At 45.8% G+C, this 8,311-nt stretch overlaps 1 non-coding gene across 1 annotated transcript; it reads left to right on the top strand.

Annotated features, from left to right (window-relative positions):
* The first annotated feature begins 1,259 nt into the window (after positions 1–1,259).
* LOC145418655 (5S ribosomal RNA) lies at positions 1,260–1,378 on the top strand. The gene has a single exon (XR_013900722.1). It is a non-coding gene; the product is annotated as a 5S ribosomal RNA (ribosomal RNA).
* The last annotated feature ends 6,933 nt before the right edge of the window (positions 1,379–8,311 follow it).

Here is an 8,311-nt window from a genome sequence, read left to right on the forward strand (position 1 = left end):
ATATACGCCACGCTATCAATAACAGAATCATGTTCACATTATGAATATCAACTAAGACTAAACTTAAATTTTGGGCTTAACGGCTAAATGAACTGTACAGATTATATTTATAACATTACCGAAACTTAAGATTACACTTACAATACTAGTTTACACTATCTTATACCGTACTAAAAATTTGGCACTACACGAGTCCTTCCTCCAGAAAACAACAAAAATAACATCGGAAGTCAACATTCATTTCATTCATCTACATTTCCTAGGGACGTGTGTGCGGATGGGACAGACATACCAAATTTGACTGTGAACCTCTCTATGATGAAATAAAGATTTCCCTGAATCCTCCTCCAGTAAGTGGCACCTGTCAGTCCACAAGGAAAATCGTGTACCCCAGAGGGTCGCTTCTCTGTCACGATAACACTCGAAATTCAGTGGAGAGATGTGCTCCAGCCTACCTCCTGCCTGGGTAGCAGCGTGGTCGTCTCACCTGGACAGACGTGTACTCTTGCTGCCAGGGGCGCTTCCCATTCATACAACCTAGTAACTAATCACAATCACGTTCCCATCCACTCATTCTTACACTTCCAGCTCTCCACCTAGTAACTGACAAGCTCCTGTCAGGTTCTGAAGTCACTGTTCCACCCTAGACCGTGTTACTGTAATGTGAGGGGTAAGTGCACACTGACCCTCGAATTAAGGCAACCTAATATTCCCACTGAACTGGGCTGCACCCACAACCCAAACTCCTATGAACACTCTAAACTGTCACAGTCAATAGTCAGACAGTCTGACCCACACACATTTCCCTATCCATCTCTTAGCTTGATACTGCAAATACCAGCTTAAACACTCAACACTCCTCAATAAGTCTCCGGGGAGGGCATCTCTCATGGGGCAGCAACTATTCATTCACTGGATCGAGCTTGAGCCCGATCCAGTGAACACATCCCCGTGAACACATCCATTACCACGTACACACCTCCGTCCGTCAACACTTCCACTACGGGATGGCGTGATGTGTATGGATTGTTTTGTTTTGAGGGGGAGAACCTAACGAATCGGCTATAATGGTCCATTGAGCTACACTCATTCTACTTGACATGTGACCCCTAATTTCCGTCAGCAATTCATCTTCCACCTTACTCCTCTCACCAGACCAATCCAGAAAATGCATAAGTTGTGTTTCCATCTCGGTATTCATTCTATTCTCGGTGAAGAATAATTTTGCTCGTCCTCCAGGAGATTCAAAGATTATTAATTCTAGCGGCCATACCACGTTGAGTACACCGCTTCCCGTCCGATCAGCGAAGTTAAGCAACGTTGGGTCTGGTTAGTACTTGGATGGGTGACCGCCTGGGAACACTAGATGCTGTTGGCATCCCTACGTGTCAAGTGGGGTTGGTGGAGGATTAGTGCCCCTCCCTGTAAAACAATTAACTCTAAGCCGTTGGCCACCCCGTGTGGGATACATGGCGTCTGGCAATGAATGAATGAAAAATATCGTGAGATTAAGTGGGCCTCTTGTGTACTGTTATTGTGGCATTCTGTCTCACAATAGAATCTTATCCCACAACAATATTTTATGCCACAACAGTATCTTATCCCGCCGCTTTAGCCACCAGTGTATTGCGGGAAATATTTCAGATACCTCTAACGTCACCCATGCAATGATGAAAATTTTAGAGATTAAGGGAAAGAGGGATAGCATGATCTTCTTTGAGAGTTTTAGGGATTATCGGTAATAGGGCAGAGCGATTTTATCTGAGAGTGCGTAAGCAGTTTAGATATTAGTACCCCTGGCAGGCCACTCAATCTGTTTGTATAGTCAGCCAATAAAGTCGTGTCTTCGTTCCGAACCCCGCAAATATTCGAAGAGATAAGTCGAAGCAGAAGGGATAGCTTCACAAGTCTGGCAACTGTGTCAGACCAGACTGTGATGGGGGTGAGTTGTTTGGGGGTGGAGGTGGGGTAATGAAGTATGTGTGTGCTGTAGTTGTTGCTGGTAATGTAGTCTAGCATTACACCTCAGAGTATAGGTGCTAAATGTGATATTACACCTGATTTCATACCTGCAAATAATTAAATGTATCGTCAACCTGAAATAATGCCTAGATCACATAGCCAGTCAAACAAATGAAACAACGAGGTGCAACCCCGCCCATTCCCCACTTTCCTCCCACACCCTCTCTGCCGGGTATCAACTAGCCTTATGACATCGGAATAAAGGACAGAAATCTGTGTTTTTACTGTATGTTTACCTTCTGAACATGGCAGGATATATTGTATATATACCATGTTTGGTGTGGCAGAGGCATGAGGTGCCTTCACAGAAATAACGAGAAAAGCATTCCACAGGTGGTTAGTGTTTTGGTAAACGGGTAAGGGAAACCCATAGATATAAATAAGTCTAGATGCCACATGACACTACTTTAGATGCGTCTGCCAGGCTGCCATCTTGCAACGGTCGAGGCAGACGATGTCGTGTTCCTGACGAAGGTCAAAGTTGACCACCAATTACATAGCAATGCAGCAACACTGTGCTGCTTTTGGGTGTAGAAAGCGTCAGAATATATCTATAGTGACACCGATAGCATGAGCGGCTCAAGTCTCAGATTATGCAAGCGTCCCTCAGCTGCTTCCCTATCCCCCGAAAGGAGGATGGTGGGTTCCAGAAGGGAAATTTAAACCTGCAATCCACCGAGTTCACTTTTCAGATGAACCAGGAACCACAACCATTACCACCACAACAACAGCCACCACCATAACAACCACCACCACAACAACCTTCACCATCACAACAACCACCACCACCACCACACCACAACAACAACAACAACCACATCTGCAACAACCGCCAACACAACAGCCACCACCACCACCATAACAACCACAGCCACGACAGTCACCACCACCACAACAACAACCACCACCACCACCACAACAACCACCACCACCACAACAACACCACCACCACCACAACAACAACTACCACCATCACCACCATAACCATCACCACCACCACCACCACAACAACAACAACCATAACAACAACCACCACCACCACCATAACAACCACCACCACCACCACAACAACAATCACCACCACCACCACCATAACAACAACAGCAGTAACCACCACCACCCCCACAACAACAACAACAACCATCACCACCACCACAACAACAACCATAACAACAACCACCACCATAACAACCACCACCACCACCACAACAACAACACCACCACCACCACAACAACAACAACAGCAGTAACCACCACCACCACCACAACAACAACAACCATCACCACCACAAAAACCACCATAACAACAACAACCACCACCACCACCAAAACAACCACCTCCATAGCGACTACCACCACCACCACAACAACAGCAACTACAGCCACCACCACCATAACAACAACAACCAGCACCACCACCATAACAAACACCACCACCACCATAACAACAACCACCACCACCACCACCATAACAACAACCACCACAACAACAACCACCACCACCACCACAACAGCAACCACCACTACCACCCTAACAACCACCACCACCACCACCACCACAACAACAACAACAACAACAGCAATGACAACAACCACAACAACAACAACCACAATAACAACAACCACAACAACAACCGCCACCACCACTATAACAACCACCACCACAACAACAACAGCAACCACCACCACCACCACCACCACAACAACAACAGCAACCACCACCACCATCACCACAACAACAACAGCAACCACCACCACCACCACAACGACAACAACCACCACCACCACCACCATAACAACAACCACCACCACTACCACCACCACCACCACCATAACAACAACAACAACCACCACCACGACAACAACAACAGCAACCACCACCACAACCACCACCACTACAACCACCATAACCACAACCACAACCACCACCACCACCACAACAACAACAACAACCTCTACAAAACAACAACAACAACCACTACAACAACAACAACAACCACTACAACAACAACAACAACAACCACTACAACAACAACAACAACAACCACTACAACAACAACAAAAACAACCACTACAACAATAACCACCACCACCACACAACAACAACCACCACCATAACAACAACAGCCACAACCACCACCATAACAACAACAGCCACAACCACCACCATAACAACAACAGCCACAACCACCACCATAACAACAACAGCCACAATCACCACCATAACAACAACAGCCACAATCACCACCATAACAACCACCACCACCACCACCACAACAACAACAACAACAACAGCAACAACCACCATAACAACAATAACAACAACAACAACCACCATAACAACAACAATAACAACCACCACCACCACCACCATCACAACAACAACAACAACAACCACCACCACCACCACCACCACCACCACAAACACAACAACAACAACAACAACAACAACCACCACCACCACCACCACCACAACAACAACAACAACAACAACAACCACCACCACCACCACAACAACAACAACAACAACAACAACCATAACAACAACAACAACAACAACAACAACAACCATAACAACAACAACAACCACCACCACTACCACCACCACCACCACCACGACAACAACAGCAACCACCACCATAACCACCACCACCACAACCACCATAACCACAACCACCATAACCACAACCACAACCACAACCACCAATACCACCACCACAACAACAACCACTACAAAACAACAACAACAACAACCACTACAAAACAACAACCACTACAACAACAACAATAACCACCACCACCACAACAACAATAACCACCACCACCACCACAACAACAACAATAACCACCACCACCACCACAACAACAACAATAACCACCACCACCACAACAACAACAATAACCACCACCACCACAACAACAATAACCACCACCATAACAACAACAACAACCACCACCACTATAACAACAACCATAACCACCACCACCACAACAACAACCACCACCATAACAACAACAGCCACAATCACCACCATAATAACCACCACCACCACAACAACAACAAGAACAACAACAACAACAACAACAACAACCACACAACAACAACCACCACCACCATAACAACAACAACAACCACCACCACCATAACAACAGCCACAACCACCACCATTACAACAGCCACAACCACCATCATAACAACAACAGCCACAACCACCACCATAACAACAACAGCCACAACCACCACCACCATAACAACAGCCACAACCACCATCATAACAACAACAGCCACAACCACCACCATAACAACAACAGCCACAACCACCACCATAACAACAACAGCCACAACCACCACCATAACAACCACAGCCACAACCACCACCATAACAACCACCACCAGCACCACCAGCACCACCACCACCATCACCACCATCACCACCACAACCACCACCACCACCACCACAACCACCACCACCACCACCACAACCACCACCACCACCACCACAACAACAACAACAACAAGCATAACACCACCACCACCACAACAACAACAACAACCACAACCACAACCACCACAACCACCACTACCACAACCACCACAACCACATCCACAACCACAACCACCACCAACACCACCACCACCATCACCACCACCACAACAACAACAACAACCACCACCACCACAACAACAACAACAACCACCACCACCACAACAACAACAACAACAACCACCACCACCACCACCACAACAACAACAACAACAACAACAACCACAACAACAACAACCACCACCACCACCACAACAACAACAACAACCACCACCACCACCACCACAACCACCACCACCACATCCACAATTACAACCACCATCACGACATCCATCACCACAACCACCACCACCACCACAACAGCAACAACAATCACAACCACTACAACAACAATTACCACGACAGCAACAACAACCACCATCACAACAACCACCACCATCACCACAACAACCATCACCACAACCACCATCACAACAACCACCACCATCACCGCAAGCATCATCACATCAACCATTACCAACACAACAACCACCACCACAACAACCACCACCACAACAACCACCACCACAACAACCACCACCACAACAACCACCACCACAACAACCACCACCACAACAACCACCACCACAATAACCACCTCCACAACAACCACCACAGCAACAACCACCACCACAACAGCCACCATTATAACCATCATCACATCAACTACAACCACCACAATAACCACCACCACCACAACAACAACAACCACCACAACAATCACCATCAACACAACAACCACCACCACCACCAAAATAACCACCACTACCACCACAACAACAAAAACCATCTTCACCACCACCACCACAACACCAAAAATCATCACTATCAGCACCACAAGAACAAAAATCACCATCACCACCACCACCACAACAGCAACAACCGCCACCGCCACAACAAAAATCACCATCGCCACCACCACAACAAAACCACCATCATCACCACCACAACAAAAACCACCATCACCACCACCACAACAATAACCACTATCAGCACTACCACAAGATTAACGACCATCACCACCTCCTCCACAACAACATTCATTTTCATAGTCTGAATTCACTCTAAAACAAGCCCCACTATTACATGCTTGACCGCTCCAAGATGACGGCCGCACAGACGCACCCCTGCTGTACTGAAGAATGGGCGATGCGACATCTAGTCTTATTTATATCTATGGGGAAACCTAGCCACAGGTGTTACGCAAGGTGATGAAGCCAAAATATACACCCACCAACATATAGTCATATCTTCAGTGTCATTCAGTTATCTATACTGGACGACGAGAAATAGAGGGGAGATTCTAGTTATCATTAATAAACGCTGTTTAGTATTATCATAATCGTGACATTTCATTTAATTCCAAACACTCGTTATGAAACGTATTCCGCCGTTATTCCGTCCCCTGTAGTATTCCAAATATTAAAGATGAATTAGACATGACAACCCATGTATATGAAACTGCAGTATATTCTGATTACATGTAATCCCATGATGATGGATATGTAGACATTTAGTGATATAAGTGATAAAAGTTGACTATAACCCTATTACCCAGTATGTTATTGCCAACAATTTCCATCCGACAGTAATACATGACACCCCAAACCACTCACCCCCACCATCGTCTGGTCTGACACAGTTGCCAGACTTGTGAAGCTATCCCTGCTGCTTCGACTTATCTGTTCGAATATTTACGGGGTTCGGAACGATGACACGACTTTTTGGGCTGACTATACTACTCCTTAGAGGATAGCAAATTTGAAACTCGAAATAACTTAACCTAAGATTTACTAAACATTAAGAAATGAAAGACAGATTACTCTTCGAACTGTGAATGAAACAAAGCAGACAAAATATAATCAGAGTTGGTAACTCCAGAATTATGAATCATTACAACCTAAATTAATATTCAATGAATACTGATACACCTGGATATGTTAATTCCGTGGTTTCAGTTGGACTCTTCGGGAAGAAACTTAAAAACTACCACCATAGAATATTCTCTTAAGACTAAATAGATACAACTCAAGAATAATATACAACTGAATACAGTATTTAAATGGACCAGCCGATAATCACTTTGATTACATGAAGTAAGAGAAAGGGGGGGGGGTGTTACAGTGTTAGAGGTTAGGCAGTGGCTTGAACACACGATCTGTGAACGATGAAGAAAGGAGCGGCTGTCTCATTATTCAGTACAAGTAAGATCAGAGGAAATATCACCAATTTAACTAACGAACGTATATGATGACTTACATCACACAAGGGGGAAGGGGGGGGATTAGAGTTCGACACTAACCTGTGAACGACGGAGAGAGGAGCGGCGGTCTCGTTGTTAGACTTTGTTGTTGTTTAAAGATTTCCTGCACCTATGGTGCAGGCCAGGCCATACTTTAGCCCAGTCAATGGGGTGTAGGCTGACTTAAAAAATAGTAAGTTGAAGACAGGGCCTGGGGATTGCCAAGCACGCACGCCTTGTCTTCTGGCTGGCTTTGTGGTGTGTGACGCGCACACAAAGTTCGTTCGTTCGAAGATTTCCTGCACATATAGTGCAGGCCGGGCCATACATTAGCCCGGTCAGTGGGGTATGGGCTGGTTAAAAAATAGTAAGTGGGGAGGACAGGACCTGGGGATTGCCCAGCACACACGTCCTGTCTCCTGACTGGCTTTGTGGTGTGTGTGTTGTTAGACGCCACTCCTTG

The sequence above is a fragment of the Coenobita brevimanus genome, chromosome 115 (assembly GCF_032717465.1).
Source record: "Coenobita brevimanus isolate Jiangsu-jjx chromosome 115, ASM3271746v2, whole genome shotgun sequence".
In the NCBI taxonomy this organism is placed as follows: Eukaryota; Metazoa; Arthropoda; class Malacostraca; order Decapoda; family Coenobitidae; genus Coenobita; species Coenobita brevimanus.